Source organism: Micromys minutus (assembly GCF_963924665.1).
Source record: "Micromys minutus genome assembly, chromosome: 1".
NCBI classification, from domain to species: domain Eukaryota; kingdom Metazoa; phylum Chordata; class Mammalia; order Rodentia; family Muridae; genus Micromys; species Micromys minutus.
In genome coordinates, this window is record NC_137969.1 from 226,061,872 (window position 1) to 226,077,647 (window position 15,776).

The 15,776-nt window shown below is 46.5% G+C and overlaps 1 protein-coding gene across 4 annotated transcripts in view; it reads right to left on the reverse strand.

Moving 5' to 3' along the window:
• SLC8A3 (solute carrier family 8 member A3) overlaps nt 1-11,658 on the reverse strand; it is a 124,410-nt gene extending 112,752 nt beyond the window's left edge. For all 4 annotated transcript variants that reach the window (XM_080932333.1, XM_080932332.1, XM_080932331.1 and 1 more), the window contains exon 1: nt 11,433-11,658. The gene's annotated coding sequence lies outside the window, so the exon portion shown is untranslated. The remainder of the gene's footprint in view (nt 1-11,432) is intronic.
• Between the last annotated feature and the right edge of the window lie 4,118 nt (nt 11,659-15,776).

The window sequence follows — 15,776 nt, forward strand, 5'->3', positions numbered from 1 at the left end:
TGACCAAGATCACAGTTACTAAGGAGAACTGTAGGCACCTGAATTTTGGAAGTCTGCTTCTGGAACACATCATGTTGGGTCCAAGTTTTGGGGATTCTTTGAGCAAGAACCTAGAGAGAAGAAAATAAGTCTTTCTGGATACAGAGGTCCCCCACCCCACAAGCCTGGGAGTTCTACATGCCCTGAGGCATCTTGGAGCAATGGAAATCCTTGGATTTGAAGGCAGAAAGAAAGATTAATTCCTAGTTGTATCTCAGTGAATGGGAGACCCTGGAAAGTCCATGGTACTCTCAGGGCAATACCTGAATCATCTATAAAGCTCAGGTTGTGTCTGATAGATTTTATAGTTATTTAGCTCGAGGATGCTTTGATCATTGGGAGGCTACATATTTAAGTGATATCAGCCCACAGCAGTGGAAAAGCCAGGCTTGGAGTGTAGACTACCAAAAAGAAGGCAGAGGATAAAGACTAAGCCAAGGAATGGTGCTAGGAAGAGAAGGCCAAGACAAGGTCAAGGTGAGTCTTAATTCTGGATTTACCAAAAGCTTCTTGGATTGAGTCCATTTTGTAAGCAACTGTTCTTTGTCGATTTGGCCCCAGACACTGTGCTGATGATTGGGGTACAGCCATAAATGAGAATAATTCACATCAAACCTTATAGAGTTTGCCTTTTGGTGAAGGATGGAGATAAACAAAGATAAGAATAGTTGATTATAACCATTTTCTGGGAAGTCATGAATAGTCTTTCCTTGCTCTGCTCTGAACACACAGGCTCTATGGTGGAGACATGGGAAATGGCTGAAGTACAGTAGGGCTTTAAAATAATATGGATAACCTCACAGCAACACGGGGAGCAATAGTTCATGGTTCTTCCATCCCCAATCTCATGAAAATATCATCTTTCACTTTCTCTTGGCCTTCTCACACTTTAATGGCATCTAAACTGTAAGATGATATTATGAAGCCCCACAGACAATCTTCCAGGAAACCCCACACACAAGAAAAGAAAGTCCATGGACAGAGCAGAGCTTCTGTCTCCTCATATTATATATGAATCATGAACTTTAAAGGGACAATAAAAATAATCACATGCATCCATTAAGAACATAGTCAATTCTTTGCATTGTGCTAGGAGCCTTTGTCTCTTGTTTAACACCTCTTACAATGAGATGGGCATTATTCTGTGTTTTAGAAATGAAGGTATGGGGGCTCAGTGATTTGATAACTCACAAGAGATCCATTAGCCAAGCGAGTGTCACATCTGAGCTTTTAAACTCAGCATGTCAAATGCAGTCTGTTTCTGAGCTCCAGAGAACGAGAGGATGGTGGAATAGTGTAACAACCTGGGTCTCAAGACACTCTACTTCTTCAGGGAAGCATTCCCTAGTGATGTCCTCCTCCTCTACTTTAAAAACTACTTATTTGTTTTGTTAAGACTTTGATTAGCTTGGAAACATGTTTACACTGTCTTGAGACTAACTATGTACAGACACGTGTACCTTTTTTTTGAAAGTTTCATGAGGAATTGTGACTAAACTCAGAGAGGATTTTGTTGCTTAACCTAAAAAAAAGTTAATTTTTGCATGTGTGTTTTGTCTACTTGTGGGTGTGTACTACCTGCAGGAAGTGCCTTTGAGGGCCAGAAGTCTCCCATTCACTGAGATACAACTAGGAATTAATCTTTCTGCCTTCAAATCCAAGGATTTCCATTGCTCCAAGATGCCTCAGGGCATGTAGATTCCTTGTTAGTGGAGTAACAGACAGTTCTGAGCTGCCATATAGGTGCTGGAAACCAGATCCTCTGCAAAAGTAGCTGGTGCTATTAATTACTGAGCAATCTGTTCATTCTGTTCTCAATGAAAATCTACAACAGGGGCTAAGATGTTGAACTTTGACATCCTTTGTCTCTATAAAATTCCATGATTCAAAGATACATTATAATTTACTAAGCTCGTAAAATTCGGATAATCTGGGGCATCGCCAATACGAAGAACAGCCCAGAGCTGGGAGGAGTGGGGCCTCAACTTAGGTTAAGTCTGCTTTTCTGTAAATGAATCTATATCTTCACATAGTCCTCCCGCAACTGCAGACCATGATTTAAGTAAGTCTACGTTCTAGAGATGTCTGTGCATCACAGTAACTTGTGAGCCCTGAAGAGTGTAGAAATATAGATTCAACTTCAGGTCTAAGTTTAGGCTTTCTAGTAGTAGAGCCGAGCTATTTGTGTTTTTATAAAATTCCTCCATTGATTTTTGAGATATTGCTAAGTCTGAGAGTCTTAAGAAAAATCAGAAGAAATGTCTTTAAGAAGATTTTCATAGGAAAATCTTAAGAAAGAAAAATATATGTATCTCAGGGATTTCAACTATTGAGGATTTTCTTGGACCAGGAGGGCTTCCACTGCATCATGAATTGATCTATGAGTAATTACAATAAAGTCCTGCTGTATAGTATGCAAGCATCTGACCTTCATGGATTCCTATTTGCTTTCATGCTTTGTCAAGGACAGTAATCTCCATCTACATAAGGATATTTTCCCTTTGATGCTCTCTCTAAACTTGCCATTTCAAACTTTTGCTGAGGACTTATAAAAATAGAATTCTCTTATCTTCACAGGAAAGGGATGTTGTTTGTTTGTTTACCGCAAATGTATTTCTCGTCATGTTTTCTTTAAGAGATAACAACACAGGTCATCTCTTGCTTCTGTGATCTTTTGATTTATTCATTCACTCACAACCTCATGCTTGTATGCAACTTAGTTGTGTGACACAGGCTGGCTTGTTGTGAGATCACACCTTTGTTCTAAATTTATTTTCCCTGCGCACAAACAAAAAAGGAAAAAAGAAAGAAAGGAAGGGAGGAAGAATTTCTATATCTGCATTGCCTAAATTAGTGTCTAGCATATAGTAGATGCTTAGTATAGATTTATTGAATGGATATGCAAAATACTTAGTAAGAATCATATCCAGTGATTTCCCCAACCCTTGGCAATGTTCAACTGGAAGTTGGAGAGCCATCTGTCAGGGATGCTGTGAGCAAAGATTTCCAAATTTAAGTATTATGAACAAAAATATAATCCTTCTTGAGAAGCACACATTGCATTGAAGCAAAGTGACAGAAAACTGAATAATTAGGACAAAGCAAGTATTATACTTGGGAGTACATACGGTCATGTGTCAAGAAAGTTTGAAGAAAAAAGGGTTAGAATGGCTTGGGATCATTGGAACCAGTTCCATGACCCAGCTAACACTGTATCTATGATTTGAAAACTGGATGGGGGATAGCTAGGGGAAATTCAATGTATTGTCAACATGGGTAGCAGGATGCCCATGGGAGAAGAAAGAAGTGGAAGTTTGAATAAGCACTTTGCATTTAGAGAAGGGCAGACAGCGTGCTGTAGAAGAGGACATCTAAAACTGCTCTGGACATAGGTGGGGTGTTTCTAGAATCCTTGAACACCTGGCCAGAGAATCTGGGCATCACTTGGAGAATATGAGCAGTAATATAGGCTGAAAGTTTTTTAATCAAAGTAGAGGTAGAATGAGTGTTTTCTTTTAGACAAGCAGTCAGCAGTGGTAGCAGCAGTGGTAGCAGCATAGAAACTCCATGGATGGACAGAATAAGGCCAGTTTAGACTCTCTCAGCACTAGGCAGAAGAGGGAAGAGGAACAGATGCTGAAGAAGACAGAGGCTTTAGACCAACTTAAGTAGAATCAGTCTAAGCTGGAGAACATTGGCAACAAGGTAACAGGGAGAGAAAGGAATGAAGAGTCCAGGAAACTCATCGCACAAGCATCTTCTCTACCAACACTGGTCCTGCAATGCTCCATCTGGTTCAGAGATCCAGGCTCAAAGAAATGAAGTCTGAAGGAATTGGCACAAACACATTCAAGTCATTCACCTGCTGAACTTAGGACGTTATGGAACGCTGGACAAATAAGACCAACAGGAGTTCTCAGCTCTCCAGGAAGAGGGCAGGACGTCCTTGGAATTGAACCAAGGCACAAGTGTTCTTCTCAGTCCAAAGGAGGTGAAGGGCTGTCTGTGGATTCAGTAACCTAGGTATTTATTTAGAGACACACTGATGGGAGAGTGTCTGTCCTCATCCTCAACGAGCTAACAGAAGTGTACACAAGATTAGTATCTAAATTCAAGCAAAAGGTCCAGGGACTTAAAAACACTTCATAGTTCATGCAGAAGGAACTAAATCAGTGTAATGTATCCCTCCTAGTAAGTAGTGCTTGGAGAAAATTTTTAAAAAATATAAAATGTTAAGATTAATTCAAAGCCAAGTTTGAAGACAAGAAAGCTTTACTCTTGTTATTGATTCATGGGTAGTGGGTGGTTTTGGTCTGGGTATCTGTTGAGTATTCATTGTGTGTCCATCAAACTTGAAAGTTCTTTGAAGATCATACTGCCTGCATGTTCCCAGACATACAGGGTACAAACATGTGTCACACTCTGGTCTCACATCTATCCAGTGAGAATTACACACCTCGCCGTGCCTACTGCAACAGTGCCACAGCCGCCAATCATGGCCCATCCTTTACAATCTGCTTCCCAAAAACAAGATGATTTTTTTTCTGAGACAAGATCTTACTGTGTACCCTACCCTGGCCTTGGACTTACTATCTCATTTTAGTCTCCCAGTGCTGGGATGCTGCTATTACCAAAACCAACCAGAAATGCCTTTTTAAAATATCTACTGCAGAGTCCATGCCATTCCTTGCATTCCTGCTGTTCTGGAAACTCTTTTCCTCTCCTAACTATGAATTTTCCGACCTTACCTCCTGTTTATATGCTTTAGACTTCACTAAGGTAACGGTACCTAATGTTTCTAGGAAAAGCTAGCTATGCATCTAACTATGGACATATCCACATGTGGCACTTTTTTCATTTCATTCAGGTCTCTTCTGTAGCAGACTCTCCCCATTCATCCTGAGGGTGGCCCTTCTCCTAGACTCTTTGTTACATCATGTTTCATATCTTTCTGTAGCGTGTAGTTTTAAAAATCGATCCACGCTAAGTCTGGCTAGGCACCAACAGCTTCACCCACCTCCATCGGCCAGCCCCAAGCGGCCATCTTTCCCTGGTTCCTGTGGCCAGCCTGTAGCCGCTCTCACTTCCTGGGCCATCTACCCACTGTGGCTAGTCTTTAGAAAGCCAGGTACTGCGTGCTCAGATCCCCTTAGCCCTGTAAAATGATAACACTAGAGACGTATCATATACCAACCAGATTTACAGCGATAAATCTTCAACCCCAAAATGCCTGCACCAAGAACATAAAACTCAATTGATATAAATACAAGCTGCACACCCAGATAGGACAAATGTGCCCTACGTTTGCCCATCTATAAAATCCCTTGTTGCCTGCAGCTCCTTCAGGCCATGTGGCTCCAGCTCGTCTTCTTCTCTCTTCTTCCAGCCTCTGTGTCTCTCCCGTCTCCCTCTCTTTTCCCCTCTAAAACTTTCAGCTCCGCCTTTCCTTCCACTGCACAATCACAGGCTCTAGCTTTATCAGACCAATTAAGATTTCACCTGACCTCACATGAGTATGTATACCCCTCTTAAGGGAACAGAAAATACAAACAGCAATCCACACCATCTCTCATGGCACATATCACCTTCTGAACACATTGTTGGTTGTGTCAATTTGTTTGTCGGCTCATCACAGAATACAAATTCTGTCTGGGCAAGGAATGTGCTCTCTCCATCCACCACAGTGCTTAAGTCTGGTATAAGGAGAGCTCAGTAAGTATTTGTTGGATGGATGGATGAATGAATGAATGAATGAATGAATGATGACTATAGGATTAAGTGATTCAGAAACCATGTATATTGAGAGGCGATAGCTAATGCCCCTCTAAACCCACTGCTAGAACCAATAGAACATGTTGTTCTGGAACATCATCTAAGTGCAAATCAACACAGTCCCCCCTCTCAACTCTAAGCCTTCTCTCCTGCACCTCCTTCCAGGGTATGTGATAATGGCAACCAATATTTATACTGCACCATTTATTCAACAAAGATTTAGCCAGGTGATGTGCCAAGAGTTTACAAAGGCCCCCCTCCCTTGTATGATCTCGTTTGAGCTTTTTTGAGGGTGACCACATAGATAAAGAATACAGTCAACTGTGTTTGATCAACTATCAAGGTTTCTACACCAGTAAGTATGGAGCCAAAACCAGGCCTTCCTCCTCTGACTACATAAGTCTCTTTGCACCCTACCTGAAGAAGTCTGTCAGATAAGGAAGGGCCAAGAGAAAGCAATCCCTGAACTGAAAGGACATTCGGGTAGAGGATAGACATGTGAGAAACTCGGAGATGTTGCTTTTCTCCCCGACCTTGGCTGTTTCGGAGACTCTGGTGTTTCTCTAGACTCTAGTGTTGATGTTACTCATGGAGAGAGTGCTGACATCCTCCTGACTTGTGGCTGAGTGGTACAGGGAGGCTGGAAAACGCAGTCCTTCACACAAGTCTTCTTTAGACTAGACTCATGAAGCTGGATTCATCTTAACGCCATTTCATTTGTCTGAAGTTTTCAATTGTTGAAATATAGAATTCAGTCATATCATTGCATAAATGAGAAACAAATGGAGTCTGGCAAGCAGTCGGGGTCATCTCTCTGAGATACAGTTGGGGCTTCTCTCATACAGTCAACCCCGGTGGTGTGTGGGCCTCCCTTTCACAGGGAGCAACTTCGATTTGCTGTCCTTGAAGCTGTGCTATCTTTATTTGATTCATGATTCTCTGTAAGCTCAGCATCCCCTCCCTAGTTCCTTCTGAGGAGCCAAAAGGCACAGGCACAAGGTGGTTCTTCCTGACTGACTAGCAAGGGAGTATGGCGATGTAAGTAGTGTGGGTGGAGTTTATGGAAGGCCCCAAGGCACTAAGTTTGTACCAGATTCTTAACAGTTTACACAGTTTTTAGTGTGCCCCGCCCCCTGGAAGAAGTGTTGAGGTTGAAACAGGATGGTTGGAGCATTTGGGGGCCTAGAGCACTGCCAGTCATTTTGAGAAGGCCCTAAAGTGTTGCAATAGAAAGCAACTAGGGACTGCACACTGAGGAAGATCAGCTAAGGCTCATTGAGAATATTCAATTCCTAAAACCGATGGACATCCTGTTATAGGCAACGTGCAAGGAGCTGGTAATAAGACATAGGTACAGGGAGTTAAAGGGACATGCCCTAGGAACCTCCTGGCCACCTGGGCAGACTGCCCAGAAATGATGGAGAAAAAGAAACACTGGGAAGGGGGCAGATTCTTTGAGCAGAGGTGGATGAGAGACCATAGAAGAGCTGAGCCCACCAGAAGTCCAGCAAGGACAATTCTAAGGAGCTAATGGTCGATACAATCTGATGGAGGTGAGTAGGGTGGAGGGTGATCATGCTATAATTTCAATCATTTAATAAAGGTAAGATAAGAGGATGGGAGAGAGGGGTCAGGCAGCATTCCGTTTAGAGAGGGATTTGTGGAGAAACAGGATTCTATGTTAAAGGAACAAGATATTCCAGATAAGAGAAGGAGTCCAGTTTAGGTAGAGAGTGGCTGCTACCAGGAAAAGAGGAGGGTGGGGCTCCCTGTCCCTGAGAGTAGTGACAAGGTAGAAAGAGGAGCTGAGTGGAAGAGACGACACCGAGAAAGAGTGTAGACTGCATCCCAGTGTCTTTCTACAGGACACTGAGGCTCCCTTCTCTCAAGGGATTTAGAAAGAACCAGCTGGAAGCTGTGTGTGTGTGTGTATGGGGGGGGGTGATCAGCTTTTATTCCTACTTCTGGACTGAGTCCTTGTGTGACCTAGAACTTCTGTGTACCCAAGGCCACCTTACTTGTCAATCTAAGTGTCAAGTATCTCCTCAGCCTGTTCTATACTATGCCTAGGACGGAATGAGATACTTTTCTTAGCAAGCGTGGCTGTGAACAGTAGCCAAGTATCTAGGATCCTGCAGTTAGGTTTATCCACTCCCCATACAGTTCTGTAAAGAAATCTATTTTCATACACACGTGAAGTTTTAAATCTAAAGGTCTTGCTCCATGGTCTCTACAGCTTTAATATAAATGTAGGTCCTTCCCATTCTCCCAGGCTCCTTCCTGGGGGGAGGGGGGCGTTTATAGCCTCTGAGACCTCCCCATTCCCCATAGCCCTGGGTTTGTCTTGTTTTGTGCTCGGGGAGTGTGTCTTATACTTTTACAGCCATTTCTTCCTTCTGAGGCTCCTCTGCCCAGGGCTGGGTTTAGAATGTCTATTCGAGACACTTGAACAAATGAACGGTCAAACATAACCTCGTAAAGAAAAGGAGTGGATCATCTTCACTGAGAGAACAGTGTAGGGCTGGAGAGATGGCTCAACCACTATGGACTAGGCTCATAACCAAAACCATAAGAACACTCATGTTTGTGCATGAAAACAGAGGAACCCCTTTCTCCACCAGCCCACTCGGAGAGCTACAGAAACTTCCCGTTGACTCTACATTCCAGTTTCAGCCAGTTTTTGCATGTTGTGTAAAAAAAAACAATTTGATCCTTCACTTCTGGAGTTAAAACCTTCCTAATGCCTCACTGGAAAAATGCCACACACTTTCTTAGCATGGAGCGAAAGCCCTTCACAGCTTGACCCCTGTTTTCAGCAAAGCTAACCTGAACCCATCCTTCCTTTCTGGCTCAGCTGTTCTCTGAGCCTCAAGACCCCGAGGAGAGGTGATCATTACCATTTACTTCCACTGATCTGCCATTGCCCGTCACGGGGCAGAAATCACTTTCTACAGCAATTGCCTACTCATTGCTGAGTTGTACCTGCTAGAATGTATGTTTATGAGGAAAAGAACCATTTTGTTTTGCTTGCCTCTGTACCTAGCTCTTGTCTGGCAGAGTAGGTTTTTGCTGGTTGCTTACTTGTTTGATAAATGTCTCCCCCCAGAGAACAAGTGAAGGCTTTCTCTTTTGGAGAAAATATTTCACCCTCTAGGAAAAACAACTGAGCCTGAGTGAGGGGGGTTTACCCCTCTCTCCTTATCAAACTTAGTAATGTGAAGGGAAGTCAAGTGGTAGCATCTTCCCAATCTTGATTGTGGGCAACGGATGTTCCACGCAGGGTGGGAAACAATGCCACACTATTGCCTATGGATAATACCCATCACTGTGACCAGAGGTTTTACACACACACACACACACACACACACACACACACACACACACCACAAACTATTCTGAACAGGAATAGAAGAGGACTGGGGTAAGTGAATCTGGCTGTCAGCTCATGGAGGGACCCGGTGTGAAGGGATTTTATTTTTATAGTACTACAGATTAAATAAACACCCTAATCAGCTGCTCCACCATTGAGCTACAACCTTATCTTTCTGCCCCTCACTCAACACCAGTTTTTGTTGTTGTTGATGGTGGTAGTGGTCAATGATGGGATTGGCCAGACAGGCCTTAAACTTACAGTCCTCCTGCTGAGATTACAGACCTTTACTGCCAGGCCTGCCAGAACAAAGCCAACAGCAGCATCAGAGTTGGTTCACACACACACACACACACACAGAGTTCATTTATTTAAAGAGACTTGTGTGATGCAGTGCCAGTGCGGTCCCAGGATGACTGGTTCCCATCCAATCACCCAAAGCTCTGGTCATTAACCATCCTCTTTTGCAACACCGCAAGGCCTGAATGTGGGGGCAGCTTCCTCTCAAAGTTAGATGAGATACCAGAGGCTGTCAGCAGGGTGGGAAGATGGGAAGAAGAGCCAGCAGGAGGTCACTGGCCCTGGACCTAGTGAACTGATCCCCCTCCCCCCATTTCAGGAAGAGCATGGCGCAGCGGCTGTATTTGAAAACCCGAGGTAAACAAGAGCACAGCTCCAGTGAATGGGGCACAACAGCTGTGGAAGATTAATCACAGGAGCTGCTGCAAGTCACCAGGTCGCTGGAGGCCTGCAGGCTTCCCTTTTGGTACCCCACCAGAAGACCTTGTTCCCATTGTGTATGCACAGCCCTCCCCCTTTGAGGGGTTTCTTGACCGCCCAGGAGATGGGCACCTGGTGCCCAGCTGCAGCCTATATTTCTGATAGATTGCACCCGGTTTCAATCGTTCTGCCTGGGAAACCTTAGCACCAAACGCTCAGATGTTTGTCAATTGCCAAAAGAGAAAAAGGAAGAGAGGGAGAGGATAGAAGACAAGCCCTGAGTGAGGAAATTTACAGCACTGCATTAAAGGCGTTTGTTCTATTTGTCCCCCACCCTCTCGGTTAAAAATAAAACACAACGAATGGAAGAGAAAAACTACCTCCTTCCCTGAAAACCCTCTAGCAAATCGTTTTCATCCTCTGCCCCAGTGTGCCTCAGGTCCTCGGCAGGTCAGTCAGGGCCTGCAGAAGCAGCCTGGCCTTTAAATGAGGGCTCCTGCATGCGAGCAAGCGAACCAGCGAGCAAGAGACAGAGAGAGAGAGAGAGAGAGAGAGAGAGAGAGAGACAGAGACAGAGACAGAGACAGAGACAGAGAGACAGAGACAGAGAGACAGACAGAGACAGACACAGAGACAGAGAGACAGACACACAGAGAGAGAGAGAGAGAGAGGGAGAGAGAGAGAGAGAGAGAGTTTTGAAGGAGGGGAGCTTAGTTATACACTTTCACAGCACTCCACGCAGCCACCATCTCTCAGACCACCAGGTACCCCTTGGTCAGAGAGCTCTTCGGGGCTGGAGGAAATGGGGTGCACTAGGGCTGCGGTTACGGGTCGGCGGCAATGGAGTCCCAAGATTGGGATACGCGCGCGCGTGCGTGCGCGCGCGTGAATTCGTGTGTGTGTGTGTGTGTGTGTGTGTGTGTGTGTGTGTGTGTGTGGTGCGCGCATGCTCGCGCGCCGAGGGAATAACGCGGTCCCCCCCCTCCTAGCCCCCGAACCCGGTGGGCACTCAGCCTCAGGAGCTCACACGCCCTGAAAACCGCGAGACACGCACGCGCGCACGTACACACATACACACACACACACACACAGAGAGAGAGAGAGAGAGAGAGAGAGAGAGAGAGAGAGAGAGAGAGAGAGAGAGAGAGAGAGAGCGCGAGCCATGCAGCTCCCTCATTGAGCAACCCCGCCACTAAGTCATCAACCCCAAAGCAGGACTGCACACACGTTTCCAGTACTATGGCTCACAGGCATCTCTCAGGGCACCCCCAGCTTCCTAGCTTAGACACCCTCCCAGATTCTCCCCCAACATCGCATATACAACACACACTTTCCCGAGCACCCTCCCCCACTTTTTCTGGCACTAAACCCGCCGCAAGGCACCGCATGCGAATGATCTTGAGAAATAACTTATGATTCTTCTCCACCAGGGACCCTCTTGGGAGTATATCAGGCTCGGGATCTCTGCGGGCGACCCCTGCCTCTGCCGCCCTCCAGGGCTTGGGGATTGTGGGCTCATCCCATTACTCACCGATTCCCCTTAGCCTCCAGAGCTCGATGGGCTAGTGAGGCGGGCTAGGAAGGTGCACGATGCCCGCGCCTCCCGGCTCCTCACCGGCCGCAGCGGCTCATCGCCCCCGCGGGCTGCGGGCCGGCTGCAGCGGCGTCCAGGGCATGACAGTCCGCCGCGGCTGCCGGCCGGAGCTCGTAGGCTAGCAGCTATCAGGGGGCTACCAGACAGCGCATCTAGAGCTCGATCGCTGGGGCCAGGGCAAAGGGCACGTTGTACGGACCCTCGGCGCCCAGCCAAGGAGCAGGGACTGCCGGAGTGGCCCAGGCAAGGCCCGGAGTCCCGGCCGCCGTCGCCTGGGGATCCCTGCGGGAGGGGCGGGACGGAGAGCAGCGCGGCGCGCCCTGGCGGTTCGGAGGGACTCGGGCGGGGGCTGGCTGCCTCGTCGCCCGGGCTTTCCCCGGGCTAGCAGCGCGCGGCTCAGCCTCGCCCGCTGTCACCACCGGAGACGTCTTGGCCTCGCCGCGCGCAGAGGTAACGAGCGTAGGGGTTGGTTTCTAAGCGAGCCTAGAGCTTTGCCCATTAAGCCTCCGCAAGGAGCCAAATCAAAAAGCCAATCTCCAAGCCTCCAAATTCGACGTCACCCTATCAGCTGGGGGAGACGGCTACACCGAATGACAAGCCGCGCATATTTAGCCTCGCGCGCGGAAGGGAGTTTTCCATAGCGCTTCTCGTCGGGCCTGGGACACCGAGCACGGACCTAACAGAGAGCCCAGGGAGATCGAATGCGGATGCAAGCCCTACCCGAAAGCCACCAACCCAATCGTTGAGCCTGGAGCCTAGAGCATCGGTGCTGGCGGCAGCTGCAAGGAGGCGACTCGTCCTGACCTGGATTTCCCAGAGTTGGTAGTCCTGAAGTCCCGGCAGCAGGCAAGAGCTCAGCACAGGCTTTCCTAGGGAGACGCCGCAATCCCGAAATTAAGTCCCCTCCAGACACATTGTGGTTTTTAAATATAGCAGGAAATGATTACCCAGGCAGGGTCCACCCAGGCCTAAGGGAAGATTCCAGAGAGATGGAGGTTGGCAATGTGTGTGTGTGGGGGGGGGGGCTCCTTTTTCTCTCCCATTTACACCCCCCCTTCCCTTCTTGGTGCAGACTCACCCTGTCATTTTCTCAAGCCAAGTCAAGTAAGAGCTTTGTGAGAGACGCTTGGGTGAGCCCTGCTCTGTTGGCTTTGGTGGTATTTTTAAGGCTAAAAATAAAAGGGGGCTGCCTTTCAAATTGCTGCTTACTCTGGGCCTGGAGACTCGAGCTGAGCTGGTCCTTTGATGCAGCAACAGAACTAGGGTTTGGGGCTTGGCTCGAGAGTAGTGTACACACACATAGCCTTAAATCAGATGCCTGTAATTTCTGCTATATTTGTCACGGGTGGTCCTGGTGGCAGGAGTGGGCAGACCATGCCTAAGGATGGGATTGCGTGTCCTCAGTTTACCGGTGTCATCAGCAGGCAGCCGTGAAATGAGAGTGGCAGCTGGCCTTTGTATAGACACCAGTGTAGATTGGACAAAACTGTTCTCGAAGCTTCTGCTGCCTGAAGCCACGTATGGGCGGAATCCGACAGTATCCTATCTGCTGAGAAGGGTTAGTGCCAATGAATCTGGTTGCGTTGTTTGATATCATCCTCACAGAAGGCTGTGAAATACACCCAATTACTAGTTCCACTTTTCTGTTGACCTTTTGTCTAGAAGAAGTTAAACAGCTATCCTAAGGGGACATGCAGCAGAGTCAAGGATGGGAAAGGGGGCAAACCAACTGGAGTCCTACCAACAAGCAGCAAGTGTGATACCACAAACAGCGCGTACAACCTGCAGTTCCCTGACACCAACCAGGGAGAAGCATCTCTTTAACAAGGTTTCATCCCAAGAGACTGAGCATGTAAGAGGTAGAAAGCACTTGGAACTTGAACTTGGAAGGAAATATTCTCTTTTTTGGGGGGAGGGGGCTCAGTGCACTGTTCCTTTAGCAAGTCAAGACATGATCCTGTCCTAAAAATGGGCTCCGAGTGGACTGCTAGGAGTACATTCAGACAATTTGTGGGCCATGAGTTTTGGTGATTTTAAGGGCTCGGATTCTGGGATTGTAGTATTCCAATGACTTCAAAGGGTGTGGAGGTTTCATACCCACCAGGCAACAGGACTGGCCTTGTGCCTATCAGCACGGTGCACCAGGGTGTGTAAATGCACACACAGTGTGCAAGCTGGGGTAGCTTTTAGGATAGGCAACTTGTAGCGATACCTCAAATCTTTTATAAACGTGAGGGCCGCTCCAAGTCAGTAATTTTCCTGGAAAGTGGCAGAGACTGAGGCGTAAATGAAGAGGTGGGTGTAAGGGTGTTTGCAGTCAACTGAAAAATTTTTCAATGAAATTGGGGTAATAAACCACACTGCAGTGACACTGTACTATATAAACTATTGGTGGGGGGTGGATCTGCCACCCTTCGAGTTAAAATGTTGACTGGCTTGTGCAGACAACCACAGATGCTGTTGAGTTCAAACGTATAAGATGCTGGTGCAGCATTCCGTGTATCGGCCTGGGAAGGTTCCCATGATGTATGAGAATGAGAAGATAAAAGAAGGAGGGGGAGGGAGGGAAGGAGGGAGACAGGGAAGAAAACAGTGGAGAGAGAGAGAGAGAGAGAGAGAGAGAGAGAGAGAAAGAGAGAGAAAGAGAGAGAGAGAGAGAATGTGTAGCTATGACCTGCCAACATAAAAATACATAAAACATTTTAAGTTGCTGTTTTTGGTGGGAGGGTTTCCAGTGGTATATTTTCTTTTTAGATAAACTTTATTGAGGCATAACTTAAGTGCAATCAAGCCAGTTGTTTCAAGTACACAGGTTGATGGTTCTGTGGCACTTTGGATATTCAGTGTCCTGGCAAGGTAGAGGCTTGCTTCTAAGGTGCTATTGAGGGGTGAGGGGTGCTAATGGGTGGAGGGTTAGTAGGAAGTCTTTAGGTCATTAGAGATGAACTCTCATGGGAGGGGAAGGCTGGATAGGTGGGTAAAGTACGTGCCATGCAATCATGAAGATCTGAGTTTGGATTCCCCAGAACCCATGTAAAAGCCTGGTATGGTGGCACATGCCTGTAATCTCAGTGCTGGACAGTAGGTAGGGACAGACAGAAGGGTCACTGAAGTGCATTGGCCACCTAGGCCAGTCAAATAGGCAAGATTCAGGTTCAGTGAGAGACCCTGTCCCAAAAAAAGTTAGAGAGCAATAGCAAAAAAAAAAAAAAAAAAAAACGGACAACAACCTCTGACCCCTAGATGTATGTGCACATGCACACACATGCACCAGCACACATATGCACACACATGCACCAGCATACATATGCACACACATGCACCAGCACACATATGCACATATAAGACAGTGGGGTTATACCTCTTCTTTTCTATCTTGTATTTTCTGGCTCTGAAGTAATCATTCTTGCTTTGCTATGTGCTCTGGTAATGCTATACTGTTGCCTTAGAAGACACTAGGAAACTGCAGCCCCACAGTCATGAGCTAGAGCTTGCAGAACAAACATTTTCTCTTAGACACTTATTATAGCAATGCTGTATTGACTAGAGCCATGAGTTTGGTAACAATGCATACAAGTAAAACAACAAAACCAGAATATAGATCCTTTTCATTTTGCTGTTCACTGACCGGCTTCTCTATATCACTTAAATTGTTTCAAAGTCTTCTTTGTTATATTTATTTATCCATTGATATTTGTCTTAGTGACTTTTCTTGCTGTTGTGATAAAATACCCTGACAAAAGAAACTGCAGAAAAGAAGGGTTTGTTTTGGCTCAATATTCCACTGCATATCCACCCATCATGACCACTATCCCACTGCATATCCACCCATCATGACCACTATTCCACTGCATATCCACCCATCATGACCAGTATCCCACTGCATATCCACCCATCAGGACCACTATTCCACTGCATATCCACCCATCATGACCACTATCCCACTGCATATCCACCCATCATGACCAGTATCCCACTGCATATCCACCCATCATGACCAGTATCCCACTGCATATCCACCCATCAGGACCACTATTCCACTGCATATCCACCCATCAGGACCAGTATCCCACTGCATATCCACCCATCATGACCAGTATCCCACTGCATATCCACCCATCATGACCACTATCCCACTGCATATCCACCCATCATGACCAGTATCCCACTGCATATCCACCCATCATGACCAGTATCCCACTGCATATCCACCCATCATGACCACTATCCCACTGCATATTCACCCATTATGACCACTATCCCACTGCATATCCACCCATC